The sequence below is a fragment of the Triticum aestivum genome, chromosome 3A (genome assembly GCF_018294505.1).
Source record: "Triticum aestivum cultivar Chinese Spring chromosome 3A, IWGSC CS RefSeq v2.1, whole genome shotgun sequence".
Taxonomy (NCBI): domain Eukaryota; kingdom Viridiplantae; phylum Streptophyta; class Magnoliopsida; order Poales; family Poaceae; genus Triticum; species Triticum aestivum.
Window position 1 is genome coordinate 648,073,856 of NC_057800.1, and position 22,472 is coordinate 648,096,327.

The window sequence follows — 22,472 nt, forward strand, 5'->3', positions numbered from 1 at the left end:
CTACAACCACTAGCTGGTTGGCTACTCTGAGAAAAACTGACACTTGTCATCTGAGAGCATCCCATCCTCTGAGGACTTTGAGCGAAAATCATCAAGTGAGGAAAACCAAAACCCAACACCTACAAACCCCAAGTGATTGAGCATCATTGAAGAGATTGATCCTGCGTGGATCCGACGCTTGTTACCTTTGAAGACTGTGCTTCTTCCAGACGGTAAGGCGTCAAGGTCTAGAGCATCCAAGAGGAATTGTGGATCGCCAAGTGACCAAGTTTGTGAAGGTTCAGAAGTCACCTGAAGACTTACCACGAGTGATTGGGCGAGGTCTGTGTGACCTTAGATCAAGGGGAATACGGTGAGGACTGAGTGTTCTGGACTGCGTGTTCAGAACTGGGTGTCCGGGACTATGTGTCCTTAGGTTTAAATACCTAGCCGCCCTAACCAGACGTACAACTGTCACAGCAGTTGGAACTGGTCTACCAAATCATTGTCATCACCAAGCTCACTGGTTCTATTTCCTCAACTCTTTCATTTCCTCATAACTGTGTTGAGTGCTTCTTCATATCTGTGTCTGAAGACTTTGACTGAAGACATTCTCAATTTCCTCAGTTCAATTTCTTCAGTCAGTTTGTCTTCATCATGTGTTATTCTGTGCTTACGCTTTTGGTACTCTGTGCTTATCTTCATTTCATCATGATGACTATGCTTTTGTTCTGTTATGTTTCCTTATGAGTACTTATTCCACTGCTAGTAGTTCTTCCCTAAGGAATTTCCTCACCTGCAAATTCCTCAGTGAAGAATTCATAAAAATCAGCTATTCAGCCCCCTCTAGTCGATATAACGCACTTTCAGTGGTGTCTCGGCACGACAAACTGTCACAATGGTGCATACTCAAGGAGAACACTTATACCTTTAAATTTTAGTAAGGGATCATCTCATAATGCTACCGTCGTACTAAGCGAAATAAGATGCATAAAGGATAAACATCACATGCAATCAACATAAGTGATATAATGTGGCCATCATCATCTTGTGCCTTTTGATCTCCATCTCCAAAGCACCGTCATGATCACCATCGTCACCGGTTTGACACCTTGATCTCCATCGTAGCATCGTTGTCGTCTTGCCAACTATTGCTTCTACGACTATCGCTACCGCTTAGTGATAAAGTAAAGCAATTACATGGTGATTGCATTTCATACAATAAAGCGACAACCATATGGCTTGTGCCAGTTGCTGATAACTGTGTTACGAAACATGATCAGCTCATACAATAATTTATATAATCACGTCTTGACCATATCACATCACAACATGCCCTGCAAAAACAAGTTAGACATCCTCTACTTTGTTGTTGCAAGTTTTACGTGGCTGCTACGGGCTTAGCAAGAACCGTTCATACCTATGCATCAAAAACCACAATGCGTTATAGTGATTGCTTTTTGATCTTCAGAAAGAACCCTATTCATTGAATCCGATTCAACTAAAGTTGGAGAAACTGACACCCGCCAGCCACCTGTGTGCAAAGTATGTCGGTAGAACCAGTCTCATGAACGCGGTCACGTAATGTCGGTCTGGGCCGCTTCATCCAACAATACCGCCGAATCAAGAAACAACTAGTGACGGCAAGCAATATGTATATAACCACGCCCACAACTCCTTTGTGTTCTACTCGTGCATATAACATCTATGCATAGACCTGGCTCGGATGCCACTATAGGGGAACGTAGCGCAATTTCAAATTTTTCCTACGCTCATGCAAGATCTATCTAGGAGATGCATAGCAACAAGAGGGGGAGAACATCTTCATACCCATGAAGATCGCAAAGCGGAAGCGTTTATCAACGTGGTTGATGTAGTCGTACACCTTCACGATCCGTCCTGATCTAGTACCGAACGTACGACACCTCCGCGTTTAGCACACATTCAGCTCGATGACGTCCTCGCCTTCTTTATCTAGCAAGAGGGGCGAAGTAGTAGATGAGTTCCGGCAGCACGACGGTGTGGTGACGGTGTTGGTGAAGAACAATCTCCGCAGGGCTTTGCCTAAGCACTACGAAAACTATGAGAGGATAAACTAGAGGGGACGGGGTTGCCGTCACACGGCTTGGTGTTTCTTGATGTGTCTTTGGTGCTAGCCCTACCCCTCTATTTATATGTTGAGCCCTGGGGTCGAAACTTAGAGCAAAAGCCTCCTCAAAGTCGGTTTTTCCTGAAAGGCAAGAGGCGCACTCGGACTCTAGGACCAAACACCACAATCCTTGGCGCCTGGCCTAGACGCCAGCGTCTCTGGCATTTGGCCCACTGGCCCCCGCAAAACTCCTTTTGCACCGACCTAAAGCCTCGTGGGCTTCACCCCTTGGCTGAACCATATCATCCTATATATCAATCTTTACCTTCGGACCATTTTGGAGCTCCTCGTCATGTCCGTGATCTCATCCGAGACTCCAAACAACATGCAGTCACCAACATACATAACTCATATAATACCATATCGTTAACGAGCGTTAAGAGTGCGGACCCTACAGGTTCGAGAACTATGTAGACATGACCGAGACATCTCTCTGGTCAATGGCCAATAGCGGAACCTGGATGCCCATATTGGCTCCTACATATTCTACGAGGATCTTTATCGGCCGAACCGCATAACAACATACATTGTTCCCTTTGTCATCGGTATGTTACTTTCCCAAGATTCGATTGTCGGTATCATCATACCTAGTTCAATCTCGTTACCGGCAAGTCTCTTTACTTGTTTCGTAATGCATCATCTCGTAACTAACTCTTTAGTCACATTGCTTGCAAGGCTTATAGTGATGAGCATTACCGAGAGGGCCCAGAGATACCTCTCCGACAATCGGAGTGACAAATCCTAATCTCGATCTATGCCAACTCAACAAACACCATCGGAGACACCTGTAGAGCATCTTTATAATCACCCAGTTATGTTGTGACATTTGATAGCACACTAAGTGTTCCTACAATATTCGGGAGTTGCATAATCTCATAGTCATAGGAACATGTATAAGTCATGAAGAAAGCAATAGCAACAAACTAAGCGATCATAGTGCTAAGCTAACGGCTGGGTCTTGTCCATCACATCATTCTATAATGATGTGATCCCATTCACCAAATGACAACACGTGTCCATGGCTAGGAAACTTAACCATCTTTGATTAACGAGCTAGTCAAGTAGAGGCATACTAGGGACACTCTGTTTGTCTATGTATTCACACATGTACTAAGTTTCCGGTTAATACAATTCTAGCATGAATAATAGACATTTATCATTGTAAGTGCATCTAGTGCCACCCCTACTTGGTTTTGGAGTATTGACGACAAACCTGGTTGAGGGAGTAATGTGTTTGTGAGAATTGCAGGATAACACAGGTAGTAGTCCCTCATTGATTCGGTTTACCTACCAGAGATGACCCCTAAAAATGTGTGAAGATATTGAAGACAACGGTGGTCTGCGAAGAGTTTCACATTGAAGGCTATGACATGAGACGATATCGTATGAAGACTATGGACTATGAAGACATAGTTGTTTCGTAGTTTCCTTTTCTTCTTTGTTGAGTCATAGGAACCACCATACTGTTAAGTGGGGTCCAAGTGAACAAAGTTAGAGTGACTGAAGTGATGCTCAACCAAATCCTATGTCTTCGAGCGAAGACAATGAGAGCAAATCTTATCTAGAGCTGGATGAGTCAGCTTTACTTGTAGCCCAAGTCAAGTTGTCGCGTGTGTTTGAAATCTGACCGTTGGACACGTGTCAGTTCCTTACTGGCCCAGGGTCATTTCGGACAAATCAGGTCGGGTTGCCTCATGCCTATAAATAGCCCACCCCTACACCATAAATTGGTGGCTGCTCAGAGTTAGTGCACGGCTTTTGTCGTTTGAGAGCAACCCACCTCCGAAGCCTTTGAGAGAGAAATCCTTGCGAGGACAAAGCCCTAAACACCCAGAGCTAAAGAGTGTTAGGCATCACTGAAGTCTTTCTATCTGCGTGATCTGAAGACTTATTACACTTGAGGATTGTGAATCCTCTAGCCGGTTAGGCGTCGTGTTCTGGGCATCCAAGAGTCATTGTGGATCGCCGGTGAACGAAGTCTGTGAAGGTTTGGAAGTCTACCTTGAAGACTTACCAGAGTGATTGGGCGAGGACTATGTGTCCTTATCTCAAGGGGAATAAGGTGAAGACGCAGTCTTCTGAGTTGAATCTCAGCCTCCCTAACCAGACGTACAGTTGTCACAGCAACTGGAACTGGTCCAGCAAATACTTGTCCTCACCAAGCAACTGGTTCTATCCTTACCTCTCTCTTTACTTACAGTTTCTTCGTGAAGTCATTGTCTGCTTGTATTACACTTGAAGACTGTTGTTGACTGGCTTCATACTATCTTCCATCTTGATCCATACTACCTAGCTGCTGATAGTCTTCGTACTTTCACTTCATTGCTTACTTGACTATGGCTTGTCTAGTGTAGTCTACCACCTTCCGCTGCATGTTAATAGGTTCATTTCTACTGTTTGTCTTCAAAACCCTCTGCATTGAAGACTTTCATAAAAATCTCCCATTCACCCCCACTCTAGTCGATAACTACCACTTTCAATTGGTATTAGAGCAAGCTGCTCCCTGGTTCTGTGTGATTCGGTTTAACCACCTGTAGTTTTAGCTATGTCGACTGCAGGGATAATCAAAGTCTCTGTTGCGTGCCCTGTCTTCGATCGCACTGATTACCCCTACTGGAAGAATAAGATGCACATGCATCTTGAAGCCATTGATGTCGACCTCTGGTATGTCGTCAAGAACAACGTTCCCAAGGCCGGTGAAGGCGTCACCCCAGCTGATGTCAAGAAGTTCATTCAACTGGATTCTACTGCCAAGAACATCATCTGTGGTCATCTAACCAAAGGACAGTATGGCCGTGTGAGTGCTCTGGAAACTGTGAAGCTAGTCTGGGACTGGCTCTCCAAGGTCAATGAAGGCGTATCAACCCAGAGAGACTCAAGGATCAATGTTCTTCGCAATCTCTTCAACCACTTCAAGAGAAATGACAATGGGAATGTTCAGCTGACGTTTGATCGCCTCACTGACATCACAAATGAGCTTCATGCACTCGGCGCCACTGAGATCACCAAGCATGAAATCTTCAAGACACTCTTGAGATCACTCGACAGCTCATTTGACACCCTAGCCCTGATGATTCAAGAACTTGAAAGGCTCAACACACATGAGTTCCAGCTATCTGAGAAACGAGATATATATGGTCCCAACTATGGTCGAACTCGCGCTTTGAAGGAAAAGGTTGTTTCCTCACCTGAAGAAGAATCTGACTGCAGTTTTGAGGATCCTGAATACATTGGAAAGGAACTTGCCATGCTTGTGAAGAAGTTCCAAAGGTTCACCAGGAAGAAAGGCTCTAGACAGTCTTCAAGATCCAACTCAAGAAATGATGAAGCTTCCTCCCATGACCACAAGAAGAGAACATGCCACAAGTGCAAGAAACCTGGTCACTACATCTCTGAATGTACTCAATGGGACAATGAGAACAACAAGAAGAAGAATAATAGCAAGGAATACGAGCCTGATGAAAAGAAGAAGAAGAAATCCTCAAAGTCTTTTTCCAAGTCTTCGTCGAAGTCTTCATCACACAAGAAGAGCTCATCTAGCAAGGGTCGTGCATTTGTAGGCAAGGAAATGGATTCAGAGGAGGAGTCTGAATCTGAGGAGGTGGAGATGGAGTCTAAAGAGGAATCTGATTCAGGTGTGGCAAGCCTGGCTTTAGCTTCAGCATACGTCACCAAGTCCATCTTCAATACTGAAGACGATGGTCTCTTCACCAACACTAATGCTAACGAGGATGACTCTGCTCCCACCTACTGCTTCATGGCACGTGGTGCCAAGGTAAACTCACGCGATGCTCACTATCAAACATCTAGTGAAGATGACTCTGAATGTAAATCTAAACCTACAAAACACTCGCTAAAATTGCAACACAGCAACAGACTTCTATGGAACATATTCAAAACTGTTAGACAAAAGCGATGACATGTTGGATGCAGAAATGACTCAAACTCAGTCCTTAATTGAAGACATTAAAAATCTTCATGTTAAGTACGAGGAACTTGAAAGTCATCAAGAAACGCTCTCAACAACTCATGAAAAGCTTTCCTATGATTATCTTCAAAGGAAGCAAGAACTTGAGAAATTGAGAGTGGCTCATGAAGATCTTCAAAAGGAGAACGAGTCACTTCGCGCTCAACAGACCAGTCCCGCTCAGGAAGAATTTGAACCACCATGTCTAAAATGCTTTGAGCGTGATAACGCTTCTTCTGTTGCTGGATGTTCTACTGCTACTACTGTTGCAATATCTTCAACTGCTGATGTGGTAACTAACCCCTCTGCTGAGGATACCACTAGTATTGCTGATGAGAATGCCAGGTTGAAGACATTGCTTGAGATAGGAATGTACAAAAGTCTCAAAGGGCATCAGACACTATGTGATGCCCTCAAGAAACAGATTCTGAATCGAAACCCTAGGAAAGAGGGTGTTGGGTTCGAAAGGAAAATGAACGTTGATGGTTCTTACTGGAAGCCTGAGCATTACCCCAAAACCACATGGGTTGCTGATACGTCTCCAACGTATCTATAATTTTTGATTGTTCCATGCTATATTATATTCTGTTTTGGACATTATTGGGCTTTATTATACACTTTTATATTATTTTTGGGACTAACCTATTAACCGAAGGCCCATCCCAGAATTGCTGTTTTTTTGCCTATTTTAGGGTTTCGCAGAAAAAGAATATCAAACGGAGTCCAAACGGAATGAAACCTTCGGGAACATGATTTTTGGAACGAACATGATCCAGAGGACTTGGACCCTACGTCAAGACATCAACCAGGAGGCCACGAGGTAGGGGGCGCGCCTACCCCCCTGGGCGCGCCCTCCACCCTCGTGGGCCCCCTGTGGCTCCACCGATGTACTCCTTCCTCCCATATATACCTACGTACCCCCAAACTACCAGATACGGAGCCAAAACCCTAATTCCACCGCCGTAACTTTCTGTATCCTCGAGATCCCATCTTGGGGCCTATTCCGGAGCTCCGCCGGAGGGGGCATCGATCATGGAGGGCTTCTACATCAACACCATAGCCCTTTCAATGAAGTGTGAGTAGTTTACCTCAGACCTACGGGTCCATAGTTATTAGCTAGATGGCTTCTTCTCTCTTTTTGGATCTCAATACAAAGTTCTCCCCCTCTCTTGTGGAGATCTATTCGATGTAACCTTCTTTTTGCGGTGTGTTTGTTGAGGCCGATGAATTGTGGGTTTATGATCAAGTTTATCTATGAACAATATTTGAATCTCCTCTGAATTCTTTTATGTATGGTTGGTTATCTTTGCAAGTCTCTTCGAATTATCAGTTTGGTTTGGCCTACTAGATTGATCTTTCTTGCAATGGGAGAAGTGCTTAGCTTTGGGTTCAATCTTGCGGTGTCCTTTCCTAGTGACAGTAGGGGCAGCAAGGCACGTATTGTATTGTTGCCATCGAGGATAACAAGATGGGTTTTATTTCATATTGCATGAGTTTATCCCACTACATCATGGCATCTTGCTTAAAGCGTTACTCTGTTCTCTTGAACTTAATACTCTAGATGCATGCTGGATAGCGGTCGATGTGTGGAGTAATAGTAGTAGATGCAGGAAGGAGTCGGTCTACTTGTCTCGGACGTGATGCCTATATACATGATCATACCTAGATATTCTCATAACTATAATCAATTCTGTCAATTGCTCAACAGTAATTTGTCTACCCACCGTGAATACTTATGCTCTTGAGAGAAGCCACTAGTGAAACCTATGGCCCCCGGGTCTATCTTCCATCATATTAATCTTCCAATACTTAGTTATTTTTATTGCCTTTTATTTTACTTTGCATCTTTATCATAAAATACCAAAAATATTATCTTATCATGTCTATCAGATCTCACTCTTGTAAGTGACCGTGTAGGGATTGACAGCCCCTGATCGCGTTGGTTGCGAGGATTTATTTGTTTGTGTAGGTGCGAGGGACTCGTGCGTGGCCTCCTACTGGATTGATACATTGGTTCTCAAAAACTAAGGTTAATACTTACGTTACTTTGCCACCCTTTCCTCTTCAAGGGAAATCCAACGCAAGTGCTCAAGAGGTAGCAAGAAGGATTTCTGGCGCCGTTGCCGAGAAGGTCTACGCAAAAGTCAACATACCAAGTACCCATCACAACCCTTATCTCCCGCATTACATTATTTTCCATTTGCCTCTCGTTTTCCTCTGCCCCACTTCACCCTTGCCGTTTTATTCACCCTCTCTCTCTCTCTATCCTCCCTCTCTTTCTCTATTTGCCTCTTTTTGCCCGTTTCTTGTTTGCTTGTGTGTTGGATTGCTTGCTTGTCATGATGGCTCAAGATAACACTAAATTGTGTGACTTTACCAATACCAACAAAAATGATTTTATTAGCACTCCGATTGATCCTCTTACCGATGCTGAATCTTGTGAAAGTAATGCTGCCTTGCTGAATCTTATCATGAAAGATCCATTTTCCAGCCTTCCTAGTGAAGATGCCGCTACCCATCTAAATAGCTTCGTTGATTTGTGTGATATGCAAAAGAAGAAAGATGTGGATAATGATATTGTTAAATTGAAGCTATTTCCTTTTTCACTTAGAGATCGTGCTAAAGCTTGGTTTTCGTCTTTGCCTAAAAATAGTATGGATTCGTGGAATAAGTGCAAAGATGCTTTTATCTCTAAGTATTTTCCTCCCGCTAAGATCATCTCTCTTAGAAACGATATTATTAATTTTAAGCAACTTGATCACGAATATGTTGCACAAGCTTGGGAGAGGATGAAATTAATGATATGTAATTGCCCTACGCATGGTTTGAATTTGTGGATGATTATACAAAAAATTTATGCCGGATTGAATTTTGCTTCTAGAAATCTTTTAGATTCGGTCGCGGGAGGCACTTTTATGGAAATCACTTTAGGAGAAGCTACTAAACTCCTAGATAATATTATGGTTAATTATTCTCAATGGCACACTGAAAGATCTACTAATAAGAAAGTGCATGCGATAGAAGAAATTAATGTTTTGAGTGGAAAGATGGATGAACTTATGAAATTATTTGCTGATAAAAGTCTTTCTTCTGATCCCAATGATATGCCTTTGTCTACTTTGATTGAGAATAATAACGAATCTAAGGATGTGAATTTTGTTGGTAGGAATAATTTTGGTAACAACGCATATAAAGGGAACTTTAACCCTAGGCCGTATCCTAGTAATTTCTCTAATAATTATGGTAATTCCTACAACAATTTTTATGGAAATTATAATAAGATGCCCTCTGATTTTGAATCTAATATTAAAGAATTTATTACTTCGCAAAAGAATTTCAATGCTTTGATTGAAGAAAAATTGCTTAAGATTGATGAGTTGGCTAGGAACATTGATAGAATTTCTCTTGATGTTGATTCTTTGAAACTTAGATCTATTCCACCTAAGCATGATATCAATGAGTCTCTCAAAGCCATGAGAATTTCCATTGCTGAGTGTAAAGAAAGAACCGCTAGGATGCGTGCTAAGAAAGATTGCTTTATAAAAGTGTGTTCTTCTAGTTTCCATGATAATAAAGATGAAGATCTAAAAGTTATTGAAGTGTCCCCTATTAAATCTTTGCTTTGCAATATGAATCTTGATAATGATGGGACTGAATATGATCCACCTTTACCTAGAAGGCATTCCCAGAATTCTAAGTCTTTAGATCTTGATGCTAAAATTGTTAAAAGTGGGATTGAAGAAGTCAAAACTTTAAATATTAATGAACCCACTATTTTGGATTTCAAGGAATTTAATTATGACAATTGCTCTTTGATATATTTTATTTCCTTGTTGCAATCCGTGCTAAATTCTCCTCATGCTTATAGTCAATATAAAGCTTTCACTAAACATATCGTTGATGCTTTGATGCAATCTTATGAAGAAAAACTTGAGTTGGAAGTTTCTATCCCTAGAAAACTTTATGATGAGTGGGAACCTACTATTAAAATTAAAATCAAAGATCATGTATGCTATGCTTTCTGTGATTTGGGTGCTAGTGTTTCCATGATTCCAAAGACTTTGTGTGATTTGTTAGGTTTCCGTGATTTTGATGATTGCTCTTTAAACTTGCTCCTTGCGGATTCCACTATTAAGAAACCTAAGGAAAGAATTAATGATGTTCTTATTGTTGCAAATAGGAATTATGTGCTCGTAGATTTTATTGTTCTTGACATAGATTGCAATCCTTCATGTCCTATTATTCTTGGTAGACCTTTCCTTAGAACGTTTGTGCAATCATTGATATGAAGGAAGGAAATATTAGATTCCAATTTCCATTAAGGAAAGGCATGGAACACTTTCCTAGAAAGAAAATTAAATTACCTTATGAATCTATTATGAGAGCCACTTATGGATTGCCTACCAAAGATGGCAACACCTAGATTTATCCTTGCTTTTTATGCCTAGCTAGGGGCGTTAAACGATAGCGCTTGTTGGGAGGCAACCCAATGTTATTTTTATTCCTTGGTTTTTCCTCCTTCTTAGTAATAAATAATTTATCTAGCCTCTGTTTTGGTTGTCTTTTTGTGTTTAATTAGTGTTTGTGCCAAGTAGAACCGCTGGGAAGACTTGGGGAAAGTCTTGTTAATCTTGCTGTAAAAAACAGAAACTTTAGCGCTCACGAGAACTGCTGCCATTTTTATTCGGAAAGTGATATTTAGTCAATTCTTTTTGAAGCTGATTAATAGATAAATTCCTCACGTTCATAAATTTATTTTAGAATTTTTGGGTTCCATATCTTGCGTTGGTTACAGATTACTACAGACTGTTCTGTTTTTGACAGATTCTGTTTTTCGTGTCTTGTTTGCTTATTTTGATGAATCTATGGCTAGTAAAATAGTTTATAAACCATAGAGAAGTTGGAATACAGTAGGTTTAACACCAATATAAATAAAGAATGAGTTCATTACAGTAACTTGAAGGGGTGTTTTGTTTTCTTTCGCTAACGGAGCTCACGAGATTTTGTACTTTAAGTTTTGTGTTGTGAAGTTTTCATGTTTGGGTAAAGATTTGATGGATTATGGAACAAGGAGTGGCAAGATCCTAAGATTGGGGATGCCCATGGAACCCCCAAGATAATCTAAGGACACCCAAAAGCCAAAGCTTGGGGATTCCCCGGAAGGCATCCCCTCTTTCGTCTACTTCTATCGGCAACTTTACTTGGAGCTATATTTTTATTTACCACATGATATGTGTTTTGCTTGGAGCGTCTTGTATTATTTGAGTATTTATTTTTTAGCTTTCCACAATCATAATTGCTGAGCAAACTTTTTTGAGAGAGACACACACATGCTTCGGAAATTATTAGAATACTCTATGTGCTTCACTTATATCTTTTAGAGCACGGTGGTAGATTTATTTTATAGAAACCATTGTTCTCTCATGCTTCACTTAGATTATTTTGAGAGTCCTACAAAACAGCATGGTAATTTGATTTAATTATTTGAGGCATTCAAGATTAATAAATAAAATTTTCTTATGAGTGTGTTGAATACTATGAGAAGTTTGAAACTTGATAATTGTTTTGAGATATGGAGATGGTGATATTAGAGTCGTGCTAGTTGAGTAGTTGTGCATTTGAGAAATGCTTGTGTTGAAGTTTGTGATTCCCATAGCATGCACGTATGGTGAACCGTTATGTTAAGAAGTCGGAGCATCATGTATTTATTGATTGTCCTCCTTATGAGTGGCGGTCAGGGACGAGCGATGGTCTTTTCCTACCAATCTATCCCCCTAGGAGCATGCGTGTAGTACTTTGCTTCGATAACTAATAGATTGTTGCAATAAGTATGTGAGTTCTTTATGACTAATGTTGAGTCCATGGATTATACGCACTGTCACCCTTCCACCATTGCTAGCCTCTCTAATACCGCGCACCTTTCGCCGGTATCATACACCCACCATATACCTTCCTCAAAACAGCCACCATACCTACCTATCATGGCATGTCCATAGCCATTCATAGATATATTGCCATGCAACTTTCCACCGTTCTGTTTATCATGACACACTCCATCATTGTCATATTGCTTTGCATGATCATGTAGTTGACATTTTAGTTGTGGCAAAGCCACCGTTCATAATTCTTTCATATAAGTCACTCATGCATCATTGCTATCCCGGTACACCGCCGGAGGCATTCATATAGAGTCATACTTTGTTCTAGTATCGAGTTGTAATCATTGAGTTGTAAATAAATAGAAGTGTGATGATCATCATTCATAGATTATTGTCCCAAATAAAAAAGGGAAAGGCTAAAGAAAAAAACGAAGGCCCAAAAAAAGGGGGCAATACTACTATCCTTTTTCCACACTTGTGCTTCAAAGTAGCACCATGATCTTCATGATAGAAAGTCTCCTATGTTATCACTTTCATATACTAGTGGGAATTTTTCATTATAGAACTTGGCTTATATATTCCAACGATGCGCTTCCTCAAAATGCCCTAGATCTTTGATAACCCACAAGTATAGGGGATCGCAACCGTTTTTGAGGGTAGAGTATTCAACCCAAATTTATTGATTCGACACAAGGGGAGCCAACGAATATTCTCAAGTATTAGCAGCTGAGTTGTCAATTCAATCACACTTGGAAACTTAATATCTGCAGCAAAGTGTTTAGTAGCAAAGTAATATGATAGTAGTGGTGACGGTAGCAAAAGTAATGTTTTTGATATTTTGTAGTGATGATAGCAATAGCAACGGAAAAGTAAATAAGCGAAGAACAATATATGGAAAGCTCGTAGGAAATGGATCGGTGATAGAGAATTATGCCGGATGCGGTTCATCATGTAACAGTCATAACCTAGGGTGACACAGAACTAGCTCCAATTCATCAATGTAATGTAGGCATGTATTTCGAATATAGTCATACGTGCTTATGGAAAAGAACTTGCATGACATCTTTTGTCCTACCCTCCCATGCCAGCGGGGTCCTAGCGGAAACTAAGGGATATTAAGGCCTCCTTTTAATAGAGTACCAGACCAAAGCATTAACACACAGTGAATACATGAACTCCTCAAACTACGATCATCACCGGTAAGTATCCCGATTATTGTCACTTCGGGGTTAACGGATCATAACACATAATAGGTGACTATAGACTTGCAAGATAGGATCAAGAACTCTCATATATTGATGAAAACATAATAGGTTCAGATATGAAATCATGGCAGTCGGGCCCTAGTGACTAGCATTAAGCATAGCAAAGTCATAGCAACATCAATCTCAGAACATAGTGGATACTAGGGATCAAACCCTAACAAAACTAACTCGATTACATGATAAATCTCATCCAACCCATCACCGTCCAGCAAGCCTATGATGAAATTAATCACGCACGGCGGTGAGCATCATGAAATTGGTGATGGAGGATGGTTGATGATGACGATGGCGACGGATTCCCCTCTCCGGAGGCCCGAACGGACTCCAGATCAGCCCTCCTCAGAGGTTTTAGGGCTTGGCGGCGGCTCCGTATCATAAAACACGATGAATCTTTCTCTCTGATTTTTTTTCTCTCCGAAACCAAATATATAGAGTTGGAGTTGAGGTCGGAGGAGCTCCAGGGGGCCCACGAGGTAGGGGGGCGCGCCCTAGGGGGACAGGCGCGCCCCCCACCCTCGTGGCTAGGGTGTGGCCCCCTGGTCTTCATCTTTTGCAAGGATTTTTTATTTATTCCGAAAAGACGTTCCGTGAAGTTTCAGGTCATTCTGAGAACTTTTGTTTCGGCACATAAATAACACCATGGTAATTCTGCTAAAAACTGCGTCAGTCTGGGTTAGTTCCATTCAAATCATGCAAGTTAGAGTCCAAAACAAGGGCAAAAGTGTTTGGAAAAGTAGATACGACGGAGACGTATCAGTCTTCATGAGCAACCAAGTTGGATGCACACCCACTTAGTTTCTTTTTGTTGAGCTATCATATACTTATAGCTCTAGTGCATCCGTTGCATGGCAATCCCTACTCACTCGAATTGATATCTATTGATGGGCATCTCCATAGCCCATTGATACGCCTAGTTGATGTGAGACTATCTTCCCTCTTTTTGTCTTCTCCACAACCACCATTCTATTCCACTTATAGTGCTATGTCCATGGCTCACGCTCGTGTATGCGTGAAGATTGAAAAAGTTTGAGAACATTAAAAGTATGAAACAATTGCTTGGCTTGTCATCGGGGTTGTGCATGATTTGAATACTTTGTGTGGTGAAGATGGAGCATAGCCAGACTATATGATTTTGTCGGGATAACCTTCTTTGGCCATGTTATTTTGAAGAGACATAATTGCTTAGTTAGTATGCTTGACGTATTATTATTTATATGTCAATATTAAACTTTTGCCTTTGAATCTTTCGGATCTGAATATTCATACCACAATTAAGAGAATTACATTGAAATTATGCCAAGTAGCATTCCACATCAAAAATTCTGTTTTTATCATTTACCTACTCGAGGACGAGCAGGAATTAAGCTTGGGGATGCTTGATACATCTCTAATGTATCTATAATTTTTTATTGTTCCATGCTATATTATATTTTGTTTTGGACATTATTGGGATTTATTATACACTTTTATGTTATTTTTGGGACTAACCTATTAACCGGAGGCCCAACCCAGAATTGCTGTTTTTTGCCTATTTTAGGGTTTCACAGAAAAAGAATATCAAACGGAGTCCAAACGGAATGAAACCTTCGGGAACGTGATTTTTGGAACGAACATGATCCAGACGACTAGGACCCTACGTCAAGACATCAACCAGGAGGCCACGAGGTAGAGGGCGTGCCTACCCCCCTAGGCGCGCCCTCCACCCTCGTGGGCCCCTTGTTTCTCCATCGACATACTCCTTCCTCCAATATATACCTACGTACCCCCAAACTACCAGATACGGAGCCAAAACCCTAATTCCACCGGCGTAACTTTCTGTATCCACGAGATCCCATCTTGGGGCCTGTTCTGGAGCTCCGCCGGAGGGGGCATCGATCACGGAGGGCTTCTACATCAACACCATAGCCCTTTCGATGAAGTGTGAGTAGTTTACATCAGACCTACCACTACAAAAAAATACACTTCTGTGATGATACGTGTTTGTCACAGTAGGTCGCATTTTCTGTCATGCATGTACATCCATGACGATTTTATGACAGAATCAAGATAGTCATACCAGTGCTGTCGTAGAAGTGTTTCATGACATTACCAAAATTATTATCACGGAAGTGTCCACTTCCATGACAATAAATCCCACGTCACAGAAGTGCTTTCGTCAAGGGTGACCGACACGTGGCATCCACCGTATCGGAACGCCGTTAAGCTATCGGGTCGGGTTTTGGATCCGATAACCCATTAACAGCCCCGACCAATGGGGATTTTACACGTGTAAAATCATCATTGGCTGGAGGAAACACGTGTCGGCTCATCGTTGGGACAGATGTCATCCACTCATTAGACAGAAGGCGCCTATGATACGTCGACACGTGGCACGACCCAACAGAGGCCCATTCCTATGAAAAGGCCGGCCCGTTTGACTTGGTCAAAAGATGGTGGGCCAGCCCATGTAAAGCCTGTTAACGGCCTGTTCGCATATAGCCCATTTACAGCCCGCTAACCCAAGGCCCATTACGCCCTATCTGAATTAGGCCCAGTAGCGTCATCTGGGCCACCCAATATGATTCCAGCCCGGTTTCACTTCTGGCCCATGTATGGCCCATGACGTCTTTTGGCCCATATGAGGCCCTATGTAACTCTTGGCCTATTAACGACCCGTGGTGAAACTGGCCCGTAATGGACAGTGTATCACTTTACACCCATTAACGGCCTGTGGTGAAACTGGCCCGTAATGAACAGTGTATCACTTTATACCCATTAACGGCCCGTTATTCTGTTGGGCCGTTTCCAGCCCATGTTATCTTTTGGCCTTCTTAGAGCCCATTTATTCTTGGGCTCATTTCCAGCATTCGTTTACTTACGGCCCGTTACTGTCATTTTCTGCTTGTGGGCCAAATTCAGCCCGTGGTTACAGTCGGCCTGTTTGTGGTCCGTTAATACGTTGGGCCGTTTTCATAGAGTCATCAAATACGGCCTATCAACGATGGCCCGTTATGGTCGGCCCACGAACGGATGATTCCAACTCTAGCCCGTTTACGGCTATAATGCGGTCTGTTTGGCCCATGTTTGGCCAATCGATCATACGGCTCGTATAAGGCCCATTAATGATACGACCCGCAGAAGGCCCATTGTTTCTATGGCCCGTAGAAGGCCCATTGTTTCTACTGCCCGTAGAAGGCCCACTGTTTCTATGGCCAGTAGGAGGCCCAGTGTCACTACAGTAAATATTAGCCCATGGTTATTGTGGCCTAGTTTTAAAAAATAGGTTATTGCAGCCACTAGCTAACCGCGGAAAAAGAACTGCAATGACTACAAGCAAACAAATAAACAAGACAACAAGGAAATAAATAAGCCAGCAATTAACGCTAGGCTATCATGGCTATTACACATATTACATCCACTAGGCATCAAAGTTCGCCACTAGTGCAAATATAGGGAACAAAGCAGCATATCATATACACTGGTTGTCAAAGTTGGCGACCAGCGCAAATAAACGCCGCAGCAAAACAAATCCAGAACTAAAACCACTTTAGAAGATCTGAAGAAACAATATCCCGGGTACCCATAATGCTGGCAAGATGCTTAGCAAGCTTATTAACTTTCTCTTGTTTGGCGCTTAAATCCTCCAGCGCTTGCTGTTGCACCAGAAAATATGCATCTGAATTCTGCAGGGACTTCCTCAGTCCTTGAGCTTCCTGTCGCAGCACATCTGATCAATGTCTTTCAACTTGAAGTTGAGACTCAAGAAGACGAACTGATTTAGGCAACGAGTTTGAAGAGCTTCTGCCAGCAGTAGTGGCCAGTAACTCGAACACTACATCAAGACAGGACTTTTGGGTTCCATCACTGTCATCAAGATAGTTTTTATCAGCTTTCTTGGAGACCAGCAGGGATGTCTCACTATCTTGAACCTTATCTGCATTACTTCCTTTACTATTGGATAACGCGGTACTGTTCTCTAATATTTTGTCCGCATTCTAAAAGAGAAACAAGCAGACACATCACATGTTTACCATGTTGTATATGAAACTCATTTTGGTACATGAGTTCAGTAGTAAAGTGGACAGGATAACAGCATGAAACAAACATATATCTATGTACCATGGTCACTTTATGGTCTATATCATTCTAGTTTTTGTTGCCAAATCAAGATAGAGACACAGTTCAAATAATATTTGTTCAAGACAAAGCAGAATAGATAGAATATAAGTGTGGGTAACTATAGAGCAATAACAACACTTGTAATGTGCATGACATGAGAACATAACTGTTTATTCAATTGAAACTGAAATCAACATAGAGTAGGTTACAACAGCAAACCAGTTAAAGAAACAGGTTTAAAACATACCTGTTGCGCCATTGGAGTTTCAATTCCATCCTTCAAATTTGAAAATAGTTGGTATGAGTAAATACAATAATGCAAGAGCAAAGGAGTATGAACCGTAGCTACAGAACCTGACCTGAGAACAAATCTTCTTCTCCTTTAAGCGTTGAGTTGGGATTCAGAGTGGTGGTCCTCGTGCTTTGGGCACTACAGTTCCCTTACTAACTGCTCGTGTTTGGGTGCTGTGTGGTGGAGACGGTGTTGTGTCAACTGGAACTGGGTTACTATCTGTCGGGGTTGGGGTTAGAAGGGGTGTAGCTGGTTCTCTGTCCAACTGGGTAGGGGTACAATCTGCGAGAGGCTGGGTTATGTGTGGTGGATCTGGTCCTTGGGCAAGTACAACCGTGGTTCTATCTGCATCAACTGGTAGCACTATCTTTTCTGAAGACCATGTTGTTACTCCCTTAGATACTGCCATCACGCTCTCCAATTCAAATGGCTGATAAACAAGAAAAGTGATTGAAAGTATAGACATTGTATGATAGACAGGTGCAATGGATAGTGGGGAATAAAAGAGGGCATGAAATAATTCATATTTATGTTGTCTAACCAAACATGATAGCATGACACAATTTCACATATATGATGGCTAACTAAACAGGATAGCATGACACAACTTCACATTATGATGGCTAACTAAAAAAGATGGAAAGACATAGTTCAAAATATGAGACTATGTAAATAGGATGACATGACATAACTATATAATGTGTTTATTAAATAGGTTGTCATGCCATAATTCACATACATTCACGGATAGAATGCCATAATTCAAAATATGATGACTGTAAACATTAAACAGGATGAGATGATATAACTATATGATGTCTTTATTAAATGGGTTGCCATGCCATAATTCAGATAGATGATGTGTATGTACTATGTAAACATGATGGCATGATATAATTCAAATATATGATTTATATAGTAAGCAAGTAAGCAGATGGCAATCCATATATGATGTAAAAACTATGCAATGCAAGACAACATGCATGACATGGGTAATATAACCCTGCCAAGTTTGAGAATAGACCTCAGGGGGGAAACAGGACTGGTCATCAGTCTCTGAATCCTCCTTCGAGGAGCTCTCTGTAACCAGCAAGATGTCTGCTTTAGCAGGTAGCATTGTCTGCTCTGAATACCTTGTTTTCACTCTAGATACTTCCATCACCGCTTCAAATGGCTGATGCACAGGAAGAGTAGTTGAATATACAAACTTTTCGACAAATGGAACACGTAATACAAAAAATGTTAGCATGATATAATTCACATACATGATGATTGGCTAAACAGCATGGCATTGCATAATTCACATATATAATGCCTTTGCAATAAGATAGCATTGTATAATTCACATATATAATGTCTTGCAACCAGATGTCAATGCATAATTCACATATATGGTAATTAGACATTGAACATGTGGCATTCACACAAAGCATGTCTAAGATAATCAAATGACATAGCAATGTGAGACACCATATGCACGATATGAGCAACATAACCCTGCCAAGTTAGAGCATACACCTCGGGGGGGGGGGAATAGGACTGGTCATCTGTCTCTGAATCCTCCTCTGGGAGCTATCCATAACCAGCGAGATATGCGCTTCGTCAGATAGCATAGTCTGCTCTGAAGACCTTGTTTTCACTCCAGAATTTGCCATCACCGTGTCAAATGGCTGATGCACACGAAGAGCAGTTGAATGTACTAACATTGTTGACAAATGTAATATGTAATGAAAAAAGTATGGCCTGATATAATTTACATATAAGATGACTGGCTAAGCAGGATGGCATTGCAAAATTCACATATATGATGCCTGGCTAAACAAGATGGTGTTGCATAATTCACATAAACGATGAATAAACTAAACAGATGGCATTCGCACAAAGGATGTCTAAACTAAGCAGATGACATATTTGATGTATAAAGTAAGCAATGCAAGACACCATATGCATGATATAACCAACATCAGCATGCCAAGTTAGAGCGAATACCTCAGGGGGTAAATAGAAGTTGCCTTCTCCTTCTGAATCCCCCTCAGAACAGATATATTCCTCTCGATTACAATCCAAAATGCGTGGAGGGGGGCTGCCTTTGCACCTACCATGGAGCGACGTCTGCATTAAATTTTATTGCCACGCAAGGCTCGTCTCTTTTGCTCTACATGTTCAGTTCCATTGTTTACAATAACTGTCATGCATAGGAATAAAACATAGTGAGATTATGTAAGGAGTGCATGCAGAAATCCAGAGTGATGGTAGCAACCTGTGGATAGACCCAAAACCAATAATAGCAGGCAGATAATGGCTTCAGTTAAAAAATACAAATAATGGCTTCTTTACTGTTTGTTTCCCACCCAACATGAAACTCATAGTAGACACCTGAGATTAACCAGATAATAGATAGATACTATTGATAGCGGCCCCGATATGTACCCCACAACCATTTAAAAACTCAAGTTTGACCATTAGTTTGGAGCTGACTCAGAGTCTAATCGGTGAATAGGACGATAAAGTAACATGTAATATTAAGCGATGCATAACGTAAGCAGACACGAAAGAGTGCGACCTCTCTTGCGGACCCGTGTAGTCCTTGAGGTCATCTGCTCGGTTGATGATGGTAATGCAGTTTTCATGGCTGCCAGTGGCGGGGAAGAAGATCTGAGGTGGCGAAAGACAGTCTGGAGGCCGGATCCCTGCTGTGCTGGACCCTTCTGTCATTGAAGCAGTTGAGCTGGGGTGGACGACCGCGCAGCAGGACCAGGACAAACCACGCAAGGTTTTCTTTGACAACTATCTGTAAGAGAAGTAATTCTATAAGGGCTCGTTTGAATTGGAGGATTCCAACAATGCAGGGATAGGAAATAGACATGAACATGATAGGAATGCATGTGCAAAACAGAGAATTTACAAACACAGGATTTCTGCCAATCTGGGTGTTTGATTCACAACAATTGCAAGATCACAGGATGCAAAGAAGCATGGTGAGATTAAGTCAAACCACAAGAAAATGTACGGTTATAATGCTATTATGCTACTATCTCTTAGTCTTGTGCTTCCTGAATAGGAATTTGAAAAGGAGGACAAGTGAAAATTAAAATTCCTACATTTTTTCTTTCAAGGAGACACTAAAGGAAAAACTCCGTGTGCTCAGTGGACAATATATATAACATGTAGAGTAAAAAAGAGATGCAACAAGTGTAATACCTCTTTGGCGAAGCCATGTCGATCTCAACATGATTGGGTTGGCCGGTGAGGATGCTCCGGATGACTTTGCTGTCGGAGGAGGGGAAGAAGATCTTAGGCGTCTGGAGATGGAGCCCGAGGTACTGCTCCGCTGTGATGGAGGGTTTCGTCGTTGGAGCAGCTCCGGTGAGTTGTACGACGCCGAGGCTGAAGTAGGACAAGAGAGACAACGAAAAACATTAACCTGAGTGGAATTCTAATAGCATCTCCAATACATGACGTAAAATACATAACCACAAAGTGCTAGATGTAAAATACATCAGCCGCTCATCTCTGAACTTAACTGTCGAAACTGAACTTAACTGTCGAAACTGAATTTTGCTGTCAGAACTGAATTTTGCTATCAAAACTGAACGCACTAGCAAGGTGAGGCTACACGTCGGTCGACTGACTTTTTCATCTCTGGTCAGTCGATTTTGCAGCAGTTGGATATGAAATCAAGGGCCTACGGTTCATCTTCAACCTCCACCCCCCTGAGCCACCAGCCACCACCGGGCAAATAGCAGCCCCCCGCCGCCCGCGACCAACGGTGCGCCGCCCCGCCCGCCCCGAAAACACTCCCCACCGCCGGTCCGCCGCTGCCCCGGCCATCCCTCTAGCCCCCCCCCCCGTGTCGAGCTTTTTCTCCGGCGATCCCCACGCCACCGCCCCCCACCACTGGCGACCACCGCCCCCATCCTGAACCCTAAGATAGATAGTGGGGTACCTCTCCGGCAAGCTCCCCACCCCGATGCGGCTGGTTCTTCCTTCACCCCGACGAGCCCCCCCACCCCCCACCCCCTGAAAATCGACTGACCCAAAAGTCGATTCAATTGACTGATGTGTAGCTAAATCGGAGCAGCATCGCAAGCAAGAGCAAGAGCGAGAGCGGCATCACGAGCAAGAGCAATAACAAGAGCAGACCAGGCAGGGGACCGAGAGTAAGAGCAGAGCAGCAGCGTGAGCGAGAGCTAAAGCAGCAGCAGCTCCTACTGATGTGGACGTCGCCACCGAGGGAGCGACGTCGTGGAGGAAGTGGTCGGCAACGCCGCCGTGGATGGAGCCACGTCGTGTCGGCTCGGGACCGAGCGCCGGCAGCACCGTGAGATCGAATCAAGAAGAAAATGCGGCGATTAGTGTACAACCTCTTTGGTGGCGCCGATTTGGCCGCAGCTTCATCCGAGGAAACGGTGAAGATGGTGGTGTGGGAATGGAGGTGGCGCGAAAGTAAAGGGGAATGTTGGGGCAGCTCCTTGGAGGTGGAGGACGGGGTGGCTAAACCGGCGGGGCGATGGGATCGACGACGGATCCTCATCCGGTATGGTGGATGAGGGACGTCGAGGTGTTGCTGTGGACGACATCGTCGGGGAAGAGGCTCCGACTGGGTGGCGGACGGAGCAGGGTGTGGGGTTTCGTCGCGGGTTTTCGCAGCCTCGGTGTACGAATGGGTGGGCGGATGGGATGGCAGTGGGGAACCATGGCTTAGAGACGCGCTTGTCCGAAATGTGGGGTAAGTTAAGAAAGTACCCCCACCGATTTGAGGCGGTTCTTTTGGTTCAGGGGTACCACGGGCATTTCGCATGTCGGGATTTCACAGGAGGTGGGAGTTTTCGCGCGCGTTGTA